At 37.8% G+C, this 22,637-nt stretch overlaps 1 pseudogene; it reads right to left on the minus strand.

Moving 5' to 3' along the window:
- The window catches only part of LOC142612465 (oligopeptide transporter 4-like), a 40,265-nt pseudogene extending 17,628 nt beyond the window's left edge, over positions 1–22,637 (minus strand).

Genomic DNA, 22,637 nt, shown 5'->3' on the forward strand with positions numbered 1-22,637 from the left:
TGCCCGATCCCACACCAAAAGAGCATTTAGAGGCATTGAGCCGCAATTTATACTTTCTTAGCTTCTGAAAAGTGTTGCTCAGATCCTCCAGATGTGCAGAAACTTCTTTACTCTTTACCACCATATCATCCAGGTATACCTCAATAGTTTTTCCTAGCTGGGCCTCAAACATTCTCGTCATCATCCTTTGGTAGGTAGCCCCTGCGTTTTTCAAACCAAAGGGCATTACCTTATAATGATAATTTCCTGTAGGAGTGACAAATGCAGTCTTCTCCTGGTCCTCAACGGCTAAGGGTATCTGGTGGTAACCTTGGAAAGCGTCGAGAAAACTCATCCGAGGATGTCCAACAGTAGCGTCAACTAATTGGTCAATCCGAGGCATTGGGAATGAGTCCTTCGGGCAAGCCTTGTTTAAATCTGTGAAGTCTACACAAACTCTCCACTTCCCATTCTTCTTTTTCACCACTACCGTATGGGCTAACCATTCAGGATAAAACACTTCTTTGATAGCCCCTGCCTCTTTGAGTTTGAGCACTTCCTCTTTTACGGCTTCAGAATGTTCTTTGGAGGACCTCCGAGGTGGTTGCCTCCTCGGCACTACAGTTGGATTGACCTTTAAATGATGACATATGAAGTTCGGATCAACCCCAGGGGCCTCATACGCGTTCCAAGCAAATACATCCATATTTTTCTTTAAAAATAAAATCAGTTCTATCTTCTCTTCCTACGGCAATTAAACTCCAACCTAGAAGAACTTCTCAGGATCATTGTCTATGAGAATTTTCTCCAATTCTTCACATACGGCTTCATCTACCCCGGCTATGGGAAGAGACTTTGATTGCTATGCCTCTTCGTTAGCCGAGGCCGAGGAGTCTAGTTCTGGTCGACGCAGAATTGCAGCCGTGAGACACTGTCGAGCCACAGACTGACTCCCAAGTAACTCCACCACCTGGTCTCCAGAATGAAATTTGACTTTGACATGCAAGGTTGAGGAAAAAGCCCCTAACTCATGCAGCCAAGGTCTTGCCACAATAGCCGTATTGGGAGAATAAGCATCAACCACGATGAAATCTACGTCTACCACCTCCGGACCTGATTGCACAGGCAGTCTAATTTGTCCTTTCGAAATGACAGCTCTCCCTTCGAAGCTTATCAAGGGTGAGTCATATGGCATAAGATCTTCAACTCTTAACTTCAAGCCTCTAAATAGGTCAGGGTACATAATATCTGCGCCACTGCCTTGATCAACCATTACCCTCTTTACATCATAGTTCCCTATTCTGAGGGTTACCACTAAGGCATCATCATGAGGCTGGATGGTCCCCATCTTGTCCTCTTCAGAGAAACTTAGGACTGGCAAGATACTTGCCTTAATCCTCTTCGGCTGATCCCGTGACTCTTCGGCCAATGTTCGAGCTACTGACATTACCCTGAAAGGAGCTGAGCCAGTCCTACCAGGTGCTGCAAAAATGACATTGATAGTACCTAGAGGAGGTCTGGATGAAGGACCGTCGTGGTTTGCCACTCCTGATTGGTTACCTCGCCCGTTGGGTTGGTACAGAAATTGCTTCAGCTTTCCCTCCTTAACCAATTGTTCCAAATGATTCCACAAAGTGCGACAATCCTCGGTGGTATGACCTCTCTCCTGGTGATAATGGCAATGGAGATTTTGGTTGCGTCTCAAAGGGTCCCCTGCCATTTTATTTGGCCATTTGAAAAAAGGCTCATGCCTTATTTTCTCCAACAGCTGCTGCACCGGCTCCCTGCAGACGGTGTTGACCACTTGTGGGGGTATGTGACCAGCCTGCCTGGAAAAATCCCGCGCAGGCTTATTGTTGTTGTATTTGTCCGACTTGAAATCCCTCCTTTCTTGTGGGATAACCTTCGCCTTGCCTTTTCCCTGCTGCTGATCTTCCTCAACCCTTTTGTACTCGTCGATGCGATCCATCAGTCGACGTACGCTTCTGACAGGCTTCTTCGTTAAGGATTTCCTCAAGTCATGCTCCGTTGGTAGGCCGACCTTGAAGGTCCTTATTGCTACATCGTCAAAGTCTCCATCAATTTCGTTGAACATTTCCCAATACCTGTCTGAATACGTTTTCAGGATTTCCCCTTCCCTCATGGCCATGGATAGTAAAGAATCCAATGGACGAGGAACTCTACTGCACGTGATAAAGTGAGAACTGAATGCTCTAGTAAGCTCTTTGAAAGAATCAATAGAGCCTACATTTAAGCTGTCAAACCATTTTATGGCTACGGGCCCTAGGCTAGAAGGAAAAATCTTGCATAACAAAGTTTCATTCCTGGAATGCACTGCCATTCTCTGACTGAAATGGCTTATGTGCTCCACAGGATCCGTCCGACCATTGTAAAGAGTGAAGGCCGGTTATGTGAAGCGCCGAGGCAACCTCCCTTCCTCCAATCTGCGCGCGAAGGATGACCTGGAGATTTGGTGTAACGCTCTGCCCATTGCGTCATTTCCCAAGCCCCTAGGGGGGTAGTCTCTGCCACGCCTCCCATGCAGATTTTCCTCCTTGGAGGAGACATATTCACCTGGGGGAGTTCTGGATCTCTGCCCGTAATTGTCATCCTCGGATCCTTTCGAAGAGGGGTCAGAGACCGGAGGAGTTCTCCTTCTCCTTTCGTGACGCAGTCTCCTCTTTAGGCCGTCAATCTCCTTCTACATGGCCCTGGCATCTCTCATGAGGAACTCTGCTTCCTCCTTGCGAATGATTAGCACTTCTGATGGTGTGTGTAGTATGTACACTTCCTTCTCGGTTCTCTCCATGATCAGGATGTAAGGAGTGATCCTCACGCTGGGAGCCCACGGATTCTGCACTGCGTGGTGGTTCTGATCCTACCATGATGTCCTAAACTTCCTTAAAAACTAAATTTCCACAGATGGCGCCAATTGTAAGGACACAATTCAAATTCCCAAACCACGACTGGGAGGAAATGGGCTTGAAAGGCCTTTCTTCACAATGAATTTGTAGAGGATGGGTTTGTAATCTAGATTTCAAGGATGGCTTAGACAATTACAAAAAGAACGGGCTTTGGGCCCAATGGAAGAAAACAAAGAATCGTTTGCAAAGAGTAAGACTGAGAATTCCTCCTCGGACTGTTTCCGAGGATAGTTTCTAATAGTATTTCTCAAGTTTGGATACAAATATTGATTATCATACACTTTTTCTTTCTCCAAAAGCCTCTCCCTTCTTCGTATGCCTTCCCTTCTATTTATATTCCTCCCCTTCTCTTCAACATCTTCCACTTTATGGTTGCAATCCTGATTTTCGGATACTTGTCCCATCCATTCTTCCCTAAAGCCCACTGGGATTAAGGACCAAGTTCCGAGCTCTATGCTCAGGTCCTATCCTTCCCTCTATCAGTCAGTGTATCAATTACAGAGCTTTTAATGTATGGGCGGTGGTAGCAGCTTTACTTTAGACATTCCACCGCTCTTTTTATTGTCCTCCACGTATACTATGTGTCCTCAGCTTAATATTCCGAGGACAAATCTACTCCTCGGATGTTTTGGGATATTTAAATACTCCATGATCATTTGATGTTTTCGGATTTGGGTTTCTAGCCCAAAAGACTTCGTTGGGCCGCCCTTCGTAAATTGCTGGGCCCAATACCCCTACAAAATGTATTAAATAAGGAATAATAAATGAGATGAATTAGAATATTAGTATTAATGAGGTTCTTTTTTATTTATTCAGATCCTCTAAATTTCCTATGGTACTCTATCAAATAGATTTTCTTAAATCTTAACCATTCTTTAATGATTTAATGGTCTAGATTCTGCCGTGTCAGCATTCCACTAACAATAATCTTAATTATTTTGTTTGCAACATTATTTTATTATTTTAAGAATATTATTAGTAGAATGCTGACATGGTAGAATTTAGACCATTAAATTATTAAAGAGTGGTTAGGATTTAAGGAAATCTACTGGTAAAATACCCTAGGAAATTTAGAGGATCTGAATCCTTTTTTTTTTACTATTGGATTTACTATAATTCAATGGTTTAAAAAAAGTGTAACTCTTTAAAGTTACACCAGGTGTAACTTTAACTCATCTTTATAAAATTTATTGTACTTTTATCTCACATTACCTCCAAAAAGAAAAAGAATAATAATGTGCATTTTTTAGTTGGACAAAATTTTCCTCCAAATTAATTTGGGAGAATTTTTTTTAGAACCCATTAAATTTAGATCAATAAAACTATATATATATATATATATATATATATATATATATATATAGTAAGACTTAGATACAGTGCTTAGCTGTTGTTCCTTAGGTTCCCCTTCTAAGACTTTGCCATATAGATTTATTCTTATGGGTGGAAGTGTATTTTTTAATTAAGTAGATATATGATTGAATATTAAGAAGAAAATCTAAGCAACAACATCTAAAGTACTATACCTAAGTTTTGTCTATATATATATATATATATATTTTTTTTTTTTCCTCCAAATTAATTTGAGAGAATTTTTTTTAGAACCCATTAAATTTAGATCAATAAAACTATATATATATATATATATATATATATATATATATATATATATATATATATATATATATATATAGAAAATCAGGTTTAGTTGAATAATAAGTATTGCTAACCTGGGAATTGTTGCTAGCAACTCCTTTTAGCTTTAAATCAAGTGGTTCAAAATTCTTTTTCAAAAATTCGTCAACATCAGCATTTCTTTTAACAACACTTTCAGATCCAACAAAAGACTTTCTTCCTTCATTGATTCTTAAAGGTTTGTTAGTAGGAAAACATTTGTTATCATCAAAAAATATTTTAACAGTTCCATCAGAATATTGTGCAATTTTAGTAAGATCAAGTTCATCAAAAACAGGTTTAACAGGTGGTGCAACTTGTTCCAAGGTCCATTCTTTGGGAAGAGTAATATCTTGCCATTGAATCATTTTAGGGACTTGGATCTTAGCATCAGGGGTGGAACACTAAATCAACATAGTTTTTCCAGCAGGATCACGTCCTCTAGACCGAGGAGTTAGCTGGGAATCAAGCAATCTATAAAAAATTCGGTAAATAAGAGTAAAAGGTCTACTACCTTCATCCATATCATAACCAGATGTCAATATATTCAAAGTTAAAGCTTTAATAATATTAGGATCATCAAGAGCAAGAGCAAGAGCAAGATCAGGATAACAATCAAAGTAAACAAGACCATCATACAAAGAAGCAGTAATCATGCCAAGAATGCTATCATTAAATTTCTTAAATCTAGCATCACGAAAACACATAGGCACAGAAGCATCAATTCCTTTTCTTGTTAAAGGTTTAATAGCAACTTGAACCAAACCAATGTGTAAATATTTAAGATTTTTCTTGGACAAAAACTCGTTAATATTTTTCTTAGAAAATAAACAACATTTTTCATGAGTTTTGGAAATAGAAAAAGTTTGTTCAACAGTTCTAGCTCTATATTTAGAGAAAATACTTTTTTCAGTCCAATTAAGATCATAAACAAATTTAGTAGAAACCTTAGGAATATTCCATTTTCTAAAATCTGGGTACTCACTTTCTCCAACAGTGAAGTCTTCTTCATTCACCGTATCAGGAGGACAACCAGTCCTAGAGCTAACAGAGGAGTCGGATCTCCACATCCTATCAATATCTAACTTAGTTATAACACTCAATTATCATGTTTTTCTCACAACCGTTGCATTTCGTAACACATACCGGACATCAACCCTATTCCTCTCACACCCTCACGCTCTCCTGGCTTCATGGGCCTTACTGTTCGGATCTGGGACTTTTTACAATGGCGGTGGCGCCAACGACGGTGAGATCAACACAACAACGAAGTATCACAAGGTCAGGCAGACACGGACAGAAGATGAAAGACACAACAACACTATCGGCCAAGGAAAGAATGGCTCTAATACCATAAAGGGGGAAGGACCACAGCGCAGAAGGAAGAAGCACAACAGATAGCAGATATATGGAATAATTCAAAGTAAGTGATAATTGAAAATAAGGCGGTAGAACCAGCCAAGCAGTTGTATATCAAAATAATTCAAAGTATTGAAAACAGCAGTTGTTTATTGAATATACATCAAAGTACTTACAGTTGTAGTAGCAACAAGATTACAGTGATCAACATGTTGGATATACATCAACAGTGAAAATAAGGCGGTAGAACCAGCCAAGCAGTTGTATATCAAAATAATTCAAAGTATTGAAAATAGCAGTTGTTTATTGAATATACATCAAAGTACTTTCAGTAGTAGTAGCAACAAGATTACAGTGATCAACAGGTTGGGTAAACAGTACAAGGCTTGAAAGCTAGTCCTGGTTCCTAGTTACAAGCTTTGTGTATCAGTGAGATATCTTGATCTAAGGAGGTCCTAGAGAGAGTTCTAAGGGAAATCCTAGAAAAAGATTCTGAGTTTATCAATAAGGGACAACCCCCCTTATATAAGTGAATAAAGCAGTAAACAGTACAAAGTAAATAGTGACATTTTACTATTCACATCAGGACCCGTGAGGGGCAATAGGAGCGCAATATCCGTAAGGAATTAGATCAGCTTTTGAGACCGAAAGTAGTTTGGCATGTTGTGACGAAAATATCAGCAAAATAGCTTTATCTTTTCGAAAAGCCTGTATCTTGGAATAGTCAATAATGGAGGAGTGATGGTGTCAATATAGTCAACAAGGGATCATTATTGTTGGGAAAGCGTTTCCAATAGTAACTATCCAATAAGGAAATCTTGTATTGGAATCACTATGCTTCTAGGTAGAAGTTGCATCAAACGGGTAACCAGCATAAGGATCTTCTGGAGAGGGATCCCATGGGGGATCATCATTGCATTCATGTTCATGATAAGTTGAATATTGGTTACAGAAACCACAATACATTAATGGTTCATGAACAGGATCTCTTGTGAGAAATATTCTTGGGTCATCATATTCTTCTCATTGTAAATGCCGGACCGCAGAAGCATAAGGTTTGTTAACAAAAACAGAAATTATATCTGTACAACCAAAGAAATGGTAGTCTTTCCATAATTCTTCAGAGACGTCAAGAATTCGATTATTAAAGTAACTTCTCCAACATTCAGCAAGAGCATAGGGATGTTTATGGGAAACATAAGCATTTCCTTCATACTATTGGCCTTGGTGAGTATATCCATTAATAAGAACAAGATGCTTGGAACGTTGAACATTCATCCAATTTTTCTTTTCCCATTTGGGCAAAGTACTCCAACATCGGATTGAAACATAAGGGGTTGTTGCAACATCTGCAACAGCCTTTTGGATAATATCAAGGAACTGATTAATTTGATCATGACTCGTTAATTTGATAAGTCTGACAAAACCAAATTCAAACATTTGAGAAAGCCAAAATGGATCATCATCAGAACCATCTTCATAATTAATCAAAAGGCTAGGGAAAGGATCATCATCAGAACCAATCTTTGTTTTTTCATGTACTTTGAGACTGCTCCCAAAGTATTTTCCCCATTTCTTTTTTAGGTAGCCTCTGTTAGGGCCATCAGGTTCAACAATGGTAGGGGCAATTAAGACAAGGGTTTTGAAATGTTTTAACCAAAGATCAAGATCTTTAGTCATAGCCTTGCTTTCAAAAATACAAGTTTGTACTTCTGGAGGCAAGTTGGCAACAACACTTTTAAGCAAAGATTGGTTTTTTAGACTGAATCTAGCAAAATCAGTACCCATTATAGTCTTTCTATCCATTGAATGGATTTCCTCTTTGCCAAAGAGTTGACTAATCAGGTTTGATTCATTATGATGGTTTTGAGTGTAAACAAGGCAATTAAAAAGCTGGTCGGTAAAGGCTGCATTTTCAATAGTAGGGTCAACAATTTGGGTAGCAAGGTTAACAAGGTGAATTTCAAGTGCTCTCATGGTTTTGTTGAATAGTTTGTGGTGGTCTGAAGAATGGGCAGCTTGAAGATTGTCTAGAATGAATTTAATGGAATTTGGTAATTCACTATTGATTCCATTATGGAATTGCAAGTCTGTGTTCAATACTTCCTGTAAAGTTAATATGATATCACCACTGGAATATGTCACCTCTGTCGGGACAAATTCCTGAAGGGATGTTGCATTACTGGATTTTACTCCAGAAGATGCGCATTCATGCATTACAAAAGGGTATCTCGCTGGGAACCTTTCGTCTTGAGGAAAGTCCTGTGCAGGTGCTTTCCCCTTGTCCCTCTTCTCTGCCGAAGAAGTCATAATATTCCACTTAGTAGTGGTAGTATTAAATCTTACTTTGTCCTGCCAAGTAAGGGAGAGGACGTTAAACCAGTTGGCCATAGTTAATAGTATGATAGAATAATTTTTGGAAAAGTAAGAATAAATAGTATTAATAAAATTCTTTTGAAAAGTATGGGCAAATAGTATCACTAAAATTCTTTTGAAAAGGTTAATAGTAATATATATTAGTTGTGCTGGACAATAGATGTTAGGATGACAATAATTGTGTTGGAGAATATTGTGGTAAGAGTGTTGGAGAATATTATTGTAAGAAGTTAACATGATACGGACAATTTTGGACCAAAGCAAAGACTTGGTCAAAAGTCTAATGCAAAAAATGCTTTTTTTAGTTTTAGCATCCGTAGGAATCATAGGAAATCCTTTGGTGAAGATATAGCTTTCACTAGGGATTTTGTCATCATGCAAGTAGTCAACAAGAGAGATATCCATATTATCAGGGTATCTATCATTCATTAGGACACTGTGACAATCAGCAATTATTGTTGGCAGCAAATGAGTAGAGAGTTGTCCACCAGCCTTCTTAGAGCTATCCTTTTGTTTAATAAAGTTAAGATGTTTATTAATATTATGAGTTTCACACTTTGCACAAAATTTGAATTTTACTTTTTGTCCAAAAGGATCAGTAGTAATCCCATCATCTTCAGTAAGAAAAGGATACAAAGAATCAATAAAAGGCAAACCAAGAATTACTTTATCAGTCATGTTTTTAACAAGTACAGAGGGAATTTTGAAGCAAACATTATCATGGCAAACATGAGCATTATTTAATTCATACTTGATTTTCATTTTAGTTCCATTAGCAGAAACTAATATTCCAGTAGATTTTTCAAAATATTTAGAAGGAATCAGTATATATATATAAATCGTAAGACTTAGATATAATACTTAGGTGCTGTTCCTTAGGGTCCATTTCTAAGATTTTGCCATATAAATTTATTCTTATGGGTGGAAGTGTATTTTTTAATTAAGTATAATAGGTATTTTACTCTCTTCAGGGATATGGGATATTTCATATAAGTATTCTAATCTATTTGCATTGGGCAAAAAGAAAAAGGAAAAAAGCAGTTGTTGATGCAACTCTAGTCTTTGGAGAACTCACAAAAAGCAGCTACTCAAGCTCTTCCAATGCAAGTCTACATGCCATACCAACCTTGTCAATCATTGTATAAAGATTTGTCCATACCAGTACCCTCACCATTCTCCCCAGTTTCCCCATACCAAAACCTCCAACCATTAAACATGACACATGCAGCTCAAAACCCTTTCAAACCATGTGGAATTTTTCCGAGCATACCAAACCCAACACCACTACCTCAACTGGAACCTCAACCCAGACCTGAACCTTCAACCAAACCACAAAATGAACCTTCTCCCATCAAAAAAGATAAGGAACCATTATATCAACCACCAGATCCAACCATTGGTGCTTCCTCATGACCCCCAGATATGAACCTGTTGGCCATAAATTCTGATCCTCCAAACCCGATATCATCATTTCTCAGAACTTTAACTCTTCAAGAACAAATAGAACCCTTTGTCCTTCCAGTCATTGATGAAACAGATCTAGAATTTTCTGATCTTGACTTAGATGAAGTCTTTATGACTGATCCAAAAGTAGAAGAAGAAGATGATGTCCTTCGCCCTAAATAACCTCCACCACCACCACCAATATTTCCTACACCACCCGTCACCCCCGATCACCACACAAGATTAACCTACTCATCAACCACAGATTCAAAACACTTGTTCACCCTTGATAACAGTCCTCCTTCAAAATGGCATGACGAGATTTTCAACATGTATTCATGGTGTACAGCAGAACTTCAAGCACCAAACAATACAGTTGCCCAGATAATTGCCAAATTTGTAGCAAGACTCACAGGTAGACTGAGACAATGGTGGATAAACCTTGGAGAATACAGGCAAAGACAAGCAACCTAGAGTAACACACTAGAGGATTTTTTCACGATCCTCCATAATGAATTTCTTGGTTCATTAGCTCATTACACTGAAGTAGCCAGAGATGAGTTCCTACTGATGAAATGTTATTCTTTTGAAAGAAAAGATTTGGAGAAACACTTTGACAGAATGTCAAGCAGATATTATGCCTTTAATGGCATGGATGATGTCAATTCCAAGCACACTTTCTTGAATTCTTTTCCATAACCACTTGGTGATGAAACTCTTCGCATAATGAATCTTCAAAAAATCACCTTGCAGCAAGCCTCTCTTGGAGAAATCTATCAGCATGTCCTCATTGCTTTGGAAAAACTATGCAATAAGAGAAAGTTTCTTTCAGAGATTGACAAGATCCATAGCAAGCTCTAATTATTTTTCCTGAGTAATCTAGTGGACGTGAGCCTAGGAGTGGCGTTTTAGTCCTGTCAGATCTTAGGAAAATTGTTCTTCATTTTAGAAACAGCCATGGCCAGTTCCAGTTCATCATCCTCAGCAGTAACATCCTTAGCAGTCACTGATACCATTACCACTTCTTGTGATCTTTCCCTTAGAAAATCTACTGCAAATAGATTAGAATACTTATATGAAATATCCCATATCCCTGAAGATAGTAAAATACCTATTACAGATTTTCCCATGGTAAATCCTTATACTGTGTTTGATAAACCCCAAAAAACCTTCAAAAAATCCATAAAAATTTTTTTAGGTCCCTCTCAACCTTCTAGTGTCAAAGAATATGTCCAAGCCTCAAAATTTGACCAGTTTAATATTCCAGGCAGTGAGAAAGAAAATTTCATCACTCTTGCCCTTCCCAGAGAGTTTGTCATCCCATGGCAAAGACAAGGTTATACTCACCTCCATTTTGGTGCAGTAAGACTCGCACTCACTTTTCATGGCAGAAAAGGACTCCCTATAGCTTCTAGAATTGCTCTTCTTGATTCTAGATTTATGGAATACCACAATGCAGTTATAGGAACTGTCCAAACCACACTCAATGCGGGAACAGTCTTTGTCACCCTTTTCCCCAATTTCAACATGTCCCTCAAAGACCCTCACCTTTGTGATGCTCTTAAAGTCCAAGTCCAGCTTACAGGAGCCTCTCAAGTACCTGATACTTTTGCAGCCACACTTCACTATCAGCTTGCCTACAGACTTCAAAACCATGCTTTTGACATAGCTATACCAGAGATAGCCCAGTCCAATGATGCTCTTTTGATCCAAGTTGATCTAGGCATGACGCCTATGTGCACATTTGTTCCAAGACAGTTGAACAAAGAACAGATGAAAAAACTCTTTCCAGAATCATGGATCACAAAATATGAGACTCTCCATCAGGCATCTCAGCCAATCCAGTCCAACACTCATTTCTTCATCAGAAATCAAAATGGTGATGTTGAAGTTAGGTTTATGACAACCACACCAGGAAAAGAAGAAGTGACAGTCTTTCCAACAGCTATGATCCAACTAGTTTCATATGAAGGTCTTGATGGTCTTCAGATCAAATCGTTCCAAGAAAATGGAAAACCTGTCTATGAAGGAAAATCCCCCACAGGCTATATATGGTGGGATGTTTGTGATTGTGAAGAATGCAGAGAAGAAGAAATATTTGAAGAAGATAAGAAAAGAAGAAAGAAAAAGTCTTCACAGCAGATTCTCAAAGAAAGATATGAAGCAGGAGACCCAGAAGTTGACCTCTTTGGAGAACCTTCCGGAAGGTTTGATTACTATGTCCTCTACCCCAGATCCAGAAAACAAAAAAGTCCATCCCTTTCCCCATGCAAAGAAAGTCATGATCAAAACCACCAAAACCAGAAACCACCTTTAATCCCATATTACCAGAAAGTCCTTCTCCAAATACAAAAATGTCAACCCAAGCCTCCCAGTCAAACCCACACACAAAAGCCCTTACCTTGTTATATGTTTGACCATGCATCACCCTCATACTCACAAAATTTTCCTCCCTTAGAAAGTTTTGACCACCCACAAGTCAATGTAAAACATGTTTGGAAGATAAAAAACCCTGTTGGAACCAATCCAAATGGAAGTAAAAAACAGGTCTCATCCGCTGAAGCAGCCCTTAATTGGCAGGCAGAAAATGCTGTAGCACAGAATCAAGTCCTTTCAAAAATTCTTGACAACCAACAAAAGTTTACTGAAGCGGTAACCAATACCCTTTCATCCTCAAATTCTCTTATTAAAGATTTGAAGAAGAAGATAAAGTCAATTGAACAAGAATTGGAGACAATTGTTTCTACAGTAAAGGATTTGTCTGTATCCTTTCCCCTCATTGGGCAAAAAGAAAAAGAAAAAAAGCAGTTGTTGATGCAACTCCAGTCTTTGGAGAACTCACAAAAAGCAGCTACTCAAGCTCTTCCAATGCAAGTTTACATGCCATACCAACCTCGCCAATCATTTTATAAAGATTTGTTCATACCAGTACCCTCACCATTCTCCCCAGTTTCCCCATACCAAAACCTCCAACCACTAAACATGACACATACAGCTCAAAATCCTTTCAAACCATGTGGAATTTTTCCCAACATACCAAACCCAACACCACTACCTCAACTAGAACCTCAACCCAGGCCTGAACCTTCTACCAAACCACAAAATGAACCTTCTCCCATCAATAAAGACAAGGAACCATTATACCAACCACCAGATCCAACCATTGGTGCTTCCTCCAGACCCTCAGATATGAACCTGTTGGCCATAAATTCTGATCCTCCAAACTCGATATCATCATTTCTCAGAACTTTAACTCTTTAAGAACCAACAGAACCCTTTGTCCTTCCAGTCATTGATGAAACAGATCTAGACTTGTCTGATCTTGACTTAGATGAAGTCTTTATGACTGATCCAAAAGTAGAAGAAGAAGATGATGTCCTTCGCCCTAAACAACCTCCACCACCACCACCAATATTTCCTACACCACTCGTCATCCCCGATCACCACACAAGATTAACCTACTCATCAACCACAGATTCAAAACACTTGTTCACCCTTGATAACAGTCCTCCTTCAAAATGGCATGACGAGATTTTCAACATGTATTCATGGTGTACAACAAAACTTCAAGCACCAAACAATACAGTTGCCCAGATAATTGCCAAATTTGTAGCAAGACTCACAGGTAGAATTCAGTAAGCAATTTTTCATAAGATTCTGCATCTTTTGAGAATAGGAGGATATCATCTACATAGATCAATGCATTTGACAACAGTAGTTGGAAAAGAGTTACCATTGCTTTTTGGAATTGGGATGGAGCATTTTTGAGGCCAAAAGGCATTATCGTCCATTGATAATGGTGGTCTAGAATGCAAAAAGCTGTCTTGTATCTTTCTTCTGGATGGATTCCAAGTTGCCAAAATCCTGCTTTGAGATCAAACTTTGAAAATACTTTGGCATTGGAAAGATGCTGGAAAAGAGCACTTTTGTTTGGCAGTGGAAACTTGTCATCAGCAAGGAAATGATTAAGATCTTGGTAATTGATTACCAATCTGAGCTTTCCTCGAACTTGTTCTGCATGCTTGTTAACATAGAAGGCTTCACATGCCCATGGAGAAGCTGTGGGTTCAATGAGGTTTTCTGAGAGAAGGGTAGCTAACTCCTACTTAGCTAGGGACAAGTGTTCTAGATTCATACCTCTATGACTAGCTTTTGTAGGGTTAACATCTTCATTCTTTTTGAAGGGAAGGGTTATGAAAAAGGCTGGGTTTTTCCATAGTGGTTTTGGGTTTTTGAGGAGGAATTCTGAGTGGGTGGTTGTACAACATTCATTGATGATTTGGGCTTTCAAGGAGTCAAAGGGGTTTATTGAAAACAAATGTGGTACTTGGGTCCATGTGAGAAGGTGTTGTTTATGCAAGAGGCCTTTTGAGGACCATCTGAGGTTGGGTATCTGGTGAAGGAGGTCAAATCCTATGAGGATGTCTCTGCCTGTGAGGGGGGATCCAAGGACTTGGTGTTTAATGGTAAGGGTTGGGAATATTCTAATGTGAATGGGTTTACTTTTCTGGGTAATCAGGAATGTTTCTCCATTGGCTGCTCTGAACATCTGATGATGGGGTAACCAAAAATCTTCTGGTAAAATCTTAGGATAAAGAATTGTTGCTACTGCTCCTGTGTCAAACAAGGCTATCACTGGGATGGGTCTGGAGTAGGTGTCAAGGAGGATGTGAACTTGGGCTATTGGTGTGGGGCCAATTATTGGGGCTATAAGAGGCTGAGATGTCTATATGATTTGGATTTCTGGGTCTGAATCATCAGTAATGCTTGAATCTGATTCATCTTCTGAGGTTGAATAAGCCATGACTGCCAAGGCTTGGGGAGAATAATCATCATCAAGTGAAAAGAGTGATTCAACATCTGAAAATGGGGTATCATCTGCATCAATCTGGGCTTGCTCCAAAAGCTTTGCTGCTTTTGCTTTCTTTGGACAATTTTTTGCAAAATGACCGGGCTTTCTACATACAAAACAAACTTTTGAAGTTTTGCCTTTGAATTGCTTTCTTCTGAGAAACTTCCATTTCTTTTTTCTGAAAAGCTTCTTCTTTGGATGAGAATGCTTCTTCTTCCAAAAATACTTTCTGTAATGAGCTCTTCTCTTGGTTGGACAAGAACAAGTTTTATCATAACACTTAATCTGCAAATCTTTCCTTTTGCAATTGTCTTTGAGCTTGCTATGGATCTTGTCAATCTCTGAAAGAAACTTTCTCTGATTGCATAGTTTTTCCAAAGCAATGAGGACATGGTGATAGATTTCTCCAAGAAAGGCTTGCTGCAAGGTGATTTTTTGAAGATTCATCATGCGAAGAGTTTCATCACCAAGTGGTTCTAGAAAAGAATTCAAGAAAGTGTGCTTGGAATTGACATCATCCATGCCATTAAAGGCATAATATCTGCTTGACATTCTGTCAAAGTGTTTCTCCAAATCTTTTCTCTCAAAAGAACAGCATTTCATCAGTAGGAACTCATCTCTGGCTACTTTAGTGTAATGAGCTAATGAACCAAGAAATTCATTATGGAGGATCGTGAAAAAATCCTTTAGGGTGTTACTCTGGGCTGCTTGTCTTTGCCTGTATTCTCCAAGGTTTATCCACCATTGTCTCAGTCTACCTGTGAGTCTTGCTACAAATTTGGCAATTATCTGGGCAACTGTATTGTTTGGGGCTTGGAGTTCTGTTGTACACCATGAATACATGTTGAAAATCTCGTCATGCCATTTTGAATGAGGACTGTTATCAAGGGTGAACAAGTGTTTTGAATCTGTAGTTGATGAATAAGTTAATCCTGTGTGGTGATCAGGGATGACAGGTGGTGTAGGAAATATTGGTGGTGGTGGTGGAGGTTGTTTAGGGCGAAGGACATCATCTTCTTCTTCTACTTTTGGATCAGTCATAAAAACTTCATCTAAGTCAAGATCAGACAAGTCTAGATCTGTTTCATCAATGACTGGAAGGACAAAGGGTTCTGTTGGTTCTTGAAGAGTTAAAGTTCTGAGAAATGATGATATTGGGTTTGGAGGATCAGAATTTATGGCCAACAGGTTCATATCTGGGGGTCTGGAGGAAGCACCAATGGTTGGATCTGGTGGTTGGTATAATGGTTCCTTATCTTTTTTGATGGGAGAAGGTTCATTTTGTGGTTTGGTTGGAGGTTCAGGTCTGGGTTGAGGTTCCAGTTGAGGTAGTGGTGTTGGGTTTGGTATGCTGGGAAAAATTCCACATGGTTTGAAAGGGTTTTGAGCTGGATGTGTCATGTTTAGTGGTTGGAGGTTTTGGTATGGGGAAACTGGGGAGAATGGTGAGGGTACTGGTATGGACAAATCTTTATAAAATGATTGGCGAGGTTAGTATGGCATGTATACTTGCATTGGACGAGCTTGAGTAGCTGCTTTTTGTGAGTTCTCCAAAGACTGGAGTTGCATCAACAACTGCTTTTTTTCTTTTTCTTTTTGCCCAATGAGGGGAAAGGATACAGACAAATCCTTTACTGTAGAAACAATTGTCTCCAATTCTTGTTCAATTGACCTTATCTTCTTCTTCAAATCTTCAATGAGAGAATTTGAGGATGAAAATGTATTGGTTACCGCTTCAGTAAACTTTTGTTGGTTGTCAAAAATTTTTGAAAGGACTTGATTCTGTGCTACAGCATTTTCTGCCTGCCAATTAAGGGCTGCTTCAGCGGATGAGACCTGTTTTTTACTTCCATCTGGATTGGTTCCAACAGGGTTTTTTATCTTCCAAACATGTTTTACATTGACTTGTGGGTGGTCAAAACTTTCTAAGGGAGGAAAATTTTGTGAGTATGAGGGTGATGCATGGTCAAACATATAACAAGGTAAGGGCTTTTGTGTGTGGGTTTGACTGGGAGGCTTGGGTTGACATTTTTGTATTTGGGGAAGGACTTTCTGGTAATATGGGATTAAAGGTGGTTTCTGGTTTTGGTGGTTTTGATCATGACTTTCTTTGCATGGGGAAAGGGATGGACTTTTTTGTTTTCTGGATCTGGGGTAGAGGACATAGTAATCAAACCTTCCGAAAGGTTCTCCAAAGAGGTCAACTTCTGGGTCTCCTGCTTCATATCTTTCTTTGAGAATCTGCTGTGAAGACTTTTTCTTTCTTCTTTTCTTATCTTTGTCAAATATTTCTTCTTCTCTGCATTCTTCACAATCACAAACATCCCACCATATATGGCCTGTGGGGGATTTTCCTTCATAGACAGGTTTTCCATTTTCTTGGAACGCTTTGATCTGAAGACCATCAAGACCTTCATATGAAACTGGTTGGATCATAGCTGTTGGAAAGACTGTCACTTCTTCTTTTCCTGGTGTGGTTGTCATAAACCTAACTTCAACATCACCATTTTGATTTCTGATGAAGAAAGGAGTGTTGGATTGGATTGGCTGAGATGCCTGATGGAGAGTCTCATATTTTGTGATCCATGATTCTGGAAAGAGTTTTTTCATCTGTTCTTTGTTCAACTGTCTTGGAACAAATGTGCACATAGACGTCATGCCTAGATCAACTTGGATCAAAAGAGCATCATTGGACTGGGCTATCTCTGGTATAGCTATGTCAAAAGCATGGTTTTGAAGTCTGTAGGCAAGCTGATAGTGAAGTGTGGCTGCAAAAGTATCAGGTACTTGGGAGGCTCCTGTAAGCTGGACTTGGACTTTAAGAGCATCACAAAGGTGAGGGTCTTTGAGGGACATGTTGAAATTGGGGAAAAGGGTGACAAAGACTGTTCCCGCATTGAGTGTGGTTTGGACAGTTCCTATAACTGCATTGTGGTATTCCATAAATCTAGAATCAAGAAGAGCAATTCTAGAAGCTATAGGGAGTCCTTTTCTGCCATGAAAAGTGAGTGCGAGTCTTACTGCACCAAAATGAAGGTGAGTATAATCTTGTCTTTGCCATGGGATGACAAACTCTCTGGGAAGGGCAAGAGTGATGAAATTTTCTTTCTCACTGGCTGGAATATTAAACTGGTCAAATTTTGAGGCTTGGACATATTCTTTGACACTAGAAGGTTGAGAGAGACCTAAAAAAAATTTTATGGATTTTTTGAAGGTTTTTTGGGGTTTATCAAACACAGTATAAGGATTTACAATGGGAAAATCTGTAATAAGTATTTTACTATCTTCAGGGATATGGGATATTTCATATAAGTATTCTAATCTATTTGGAGTAGATTTTCTAAGGGAAAGATCACAAGAAGTGGTAATGGTATCAGTGACTGCTGAGGATGTTACTGCTGAGGATGATGAACTAGAACTGGCCATGGCTGTTTCTAAAATGAAGAACAATTTTCCTAAGATCTGACAGGACTAAAACGCCACTCCTAGGCTCACGTCCACTAGATTACTCAGGAAAAATAATTCTTTGACACTTTTAGTACAACTCCTTAGTTTTCTACTTGATTATCAAATCCCGTTTTCTGATGTAATTATCACAGAGGATCCACAATAAGTGGCAACTGTTAATCATAGAGCATACTAATCAGGACAATAATTCTAGTATACTAATCAAAGGAAAGTGAAACTGATTGTGAGGCTTTAGCAGTTTTGTGTTGCATGTGTGAGGATAATGAGTGCAAGACGTGCCAGGAGAGTTCTCCTAGGCTCTGATACCAATTATAGGGGAAAGTGACGGAAAACCAAGAGAAAGGGACGAAAACCAAGGAAAATACAAAGGAAGAAAAAGACGAAGGACAACTAAAATACAAAGAAGGACTAAAATACAAAAACCAAACTTAATTCATGAAGTAGAAAGCTACGGGAATGTAGAATTGGTGACAGGTGAATAAGGACGACTTACAACTACAAGACGAACATAGGAAGGTGTAAGAAGATCATAGAAGCTTGTTAATGGTATATATTGCTATAATAAGGGGTTTATTGAAAACAAATGTGGTACCTGGGTCCATATATATACTATTTAAATAACTCAAATAACGATGATTTTATCAATGATCATGTTGAGGCTTTTTTTTAAACTAATTTTAGAGGTAAGCCTTTCCATTTTCAATTTGTTGGTGGTACAACTGTACAAGGTGATGTCAAATTAATTATGACCTATAAATCAAGTAAAAAAAAATGTATGCCTGAAAAAGATGTTGAAAGTATACGATGTCATGCTTGAAGCCAATATGTTCATGATGTGAAAGATATAATTAGAAATCTAGAGAAAAAACAAAGTAGAAATCAAGGAAACAAAGATAAAGAAAAGTCTTTTTGAGCGTAAATTATTGGCTATAAGCCTATAATATTGAAAATTGGGAAGATATGGACCTAGGTCGTTTCCAAAAGTTGAAGATGATGGGATTGCACTGGAATTCTATGTACTATGTATGCATGTTCTGATGTTCACACATGTTGGTGGACATATAAGAAGCCGTTTTCTAGGTCAATATCACAGCCAGTGAATTAAAGATGGAAAATGTTTAATTAAATAATTTTTTTATTAACTTATGACATCCGTTATATGATGATTACTCTGTATCATTATATTAAGATATTAATTGATTTTTTATATAGATAAAATTTGAACTTCAAATCTTTTGTTTGACGGCATATGATGTTACTAGCTTAGAGGGAGTTTCACCACCACCACCCCCAGTTGGGACATGGGTAAGGTAAAATATGGGCATGGGGCAAAGCTAGCTAGCTATATGCTAATATGAGAACATTGAATTTGCTTATTAATTATAAAAATGATATTGCACCGCTCAAGGGGGATTATGTATTTCTCCAAACTTGTTTAGAGAGAAACCCTTTGAATTTATCTTATATCTTTTTATTAAATGTGAATTTTGAAAATCTAACCGTTGGATTACATAATTTTTATGTTTTTAACTTGCATGTTAAATTTCGTTCAAATCAGATATTATTTACTATTCAATCACTAAACCTATTTTTTGTGCATAATTTTTTACCACAAAAACTTGAAATTTAAACAAGCCATTGATAACATAGCTATTGATCTTTGATCTTTTTAAAATTTTGCAAGTATGGAAAATATAATAAGAGCAATCTAAAAGTTAAATTTTCAAAATTCAAATCTAATAAAAAGATATAAGAAAAGTTCAAAGGATTTTTTTCCAAACTAGTTTAAAGATAAAACTTTTCTGCTCATGACATTTGCCTTCAAATCATTCCTTGAGGTTCGAATATTGTAACTTGGTCGGCCATTTGGGTTGTAGGACCACAACGTAAATTACAAGTTTTATTAATATACGCATTTTTAAGGAAAATACATTTTTCCTTGGCTTATTATAGTGGTCCAATAATTCCAAGTCCAAACAAGTTGCTAAGGGTAACAATAGTTTGGACTTCGGACTCATTTCATTAGTCACTGTGCATAAAAATTGGAAAATCAAATTAGGACACCAAATTTTTTTAACAAGTGTACGGTACCTGAAGAGTGATATTTGAACAAGCGTATTTGGCCACCACATATTAGCCGGCTCCACCACATACTTCCTCAACAGCTCAGCCCAGCCATATCCCAAGACCTACATATATGTCACCATACCCATGCTCATGTTAGTATGAACCGTGAACCACTAAACGACAGCTTCATATGATGCAAGTGTTGGTCTTCACTCAATAATTATCCCAAAGTTGTAGCTAAGACTCATATCATATATTATAAGCGAAATACAACATGTATCAGATAATATGGGAGTTAAAAATACTTAAAAACCCATTTTCTCTGCGGATAATAGCAAGACACAGAGGAAGATCCCATTTTCTGTGGTTGTGTCTTAACCAGCAACAGAATAACCAAAAGGCTAATTAAAAGGTTGCAGGGAAATATATTAAGGTGTATATATATATATACACACACACACACACAATTATACATATAAAAGGTACGTATACAATCTTAGTTTAGGCTAGAATTTCGTGGATATGTGTGTGTGTATATATATATATATATATATATTCCTCACTTTTCTAGGCTACCAAACAGAGTAAAAATCAAACCAAGATTACGTAACTTTGAAAAACATAAATAATCAAATTTAAAAGAAAAAAGAAGAAGAAGAAGAACCTGGGTTGTGATGATAAGAATCCAAGCAGACAAGAAAGAGATATTCCTTCGATAAAAAGCCTTTATAATGTCAAAGATATAGACAGCATAAGCTGGGCCCTTCCCAAAAGCACTTCCAGCATTAGCAAATATAGAGATGAGAACGTGTTCCTTCATGTTAAAGGGACCTGGGTTGAGCGAAAACTCGCGGGACCCGATGCGAAACTTGGCTGTGGGAAGAACAGAGGCCATGAGTTGTCCAATGGGGAGGGTGGCAACTTGGACGGTGATCTGGGTGATGATGAGGGGCTCTCTGCGGTAAGAGAAGCAGTGGCGGCTCCAGGAATTTTGTTCAGGGTGTTCTTTAGGAAGTATAAATTACACAATCTTATTTTTTTTTAACTTTTAGGTAATTGGGTTTGATTCAATTTTATTAATTCCATTCCGTTCCGGCTGGAAAATACCATGTCGGTAAACAAACCGGAACGATAACCCACTCTATTTCACTTCGAAATTTTTTTTGAATCATTTCGGTCTATTTCGGGTGTTTTTGGTAAATACCGGTCAAAATTCAAGATTCAACCGGCATGAAGTTTGTGCTTAAAAAAAAATTGTTCTTAAAACCGAAACAAATTTGCATTCTGTAAATAAAAAAACCTCAAAAAGGAAAAAAAAATGAAAAGAAAAGAAATGAATAAAGGTACCTGTATAGTTAAAAAAAAAATCGTATTGAGAAATTTGAGACTCAAAACTTGAGTAGAGACACTACCACACTAGTACTAGTAGAAGACACAGAAGATACGAATAAGAAGGAAGGCAAAACGTAGATGTAAATGTGTAGATGAAGATGTAATAAAATTTAAAAGTATGAAGTGTAAAAATCAAGGAGACAGAAGACGTGTGTCGTTAAGAATAAACAAGAAAAAATAATTAAAAATGAGAAATAAGTAATATATGTCTGGTGAGGAAAAATAATACTGTAATAGAAAATAATAAAAAGTTGAAAATTGTGTTGTATTGGGTAGTGTGTTGAGTCGAACGAATCAAGCCACTGTCCAGCCTGTAATAGTTTTATTATAATTTTTTTTTTTCCAGATTGTAGTTCATTTTTTTTTTTTTGACTTTTCCATTTTTTCTTGAAAACCCGCAATATATATATATATATATATATATATATATATATATATATATATATATATATATATATTTTTTTTTTTTTTTTATGAACTCAAAACAATAGAAAACTTTATTGAAATAAAATAGAATACAAGTAAAAGTCTGGGCATTGAGGTCAAATTTTTTTTTTTTTTTCGATTGGAAAAAGGGGGAACAGTAAACCATTAAAACATGTCCCCAGGGAAAGGATCAAAACAAAGAGTAGCCCATGCACATTACACTCCTGTCCACTGCAAACCTATCAGAGCTGTGTTGCTATCATCTGTTGAAAGACCCCCAATATATTGTTAAGTTGCTCAAATTATAGAACAAAATTTAATTATATTAGCATAAATAAAATTCAGGATGGTCCTAAATAAATTTTCAAAGGTAAATAAATATAAAATTTTAAATTATCATATATAATTTTTTTTTTTCAAGTCAAAGTGGTCTTAGGACCACCTTGGCCATAAGGTGGCGCCGCCACTGAAGAGAAGAATTGGTTGAGGAAGGAGAGAAGGGCACAAGAGAGAAGGCCCAGTGTCCACATTCGAAATGTCCATACAGGGAGTGAGGTGTCGTTGGTGGTCGGTATAGTTAGCCAGACTTGCTTGATTGGTGACTGCTCGTCTTCGTCTATGGTGCACTCTTCTCGTAAGTTACTGCTTGGTGGTGCTTCAGTTTCTTAAGTTCCCAT

The sequence above is a fragment of the Castanea sativa genome, chromosome 10, assembly GCF_040712315.1.
Source record: "Castanea sativa cultivar Marrone di Chiusa Pesio chromosome 10, ASM4071231v1".
NCBI classification, from domain to species: domain Eukaryota; kingdom Viridiplantae; phylum Streptophyta; class Magnoliopsida; order Fagales; family Fagaceae; genus Castanea; species Castanea sativa.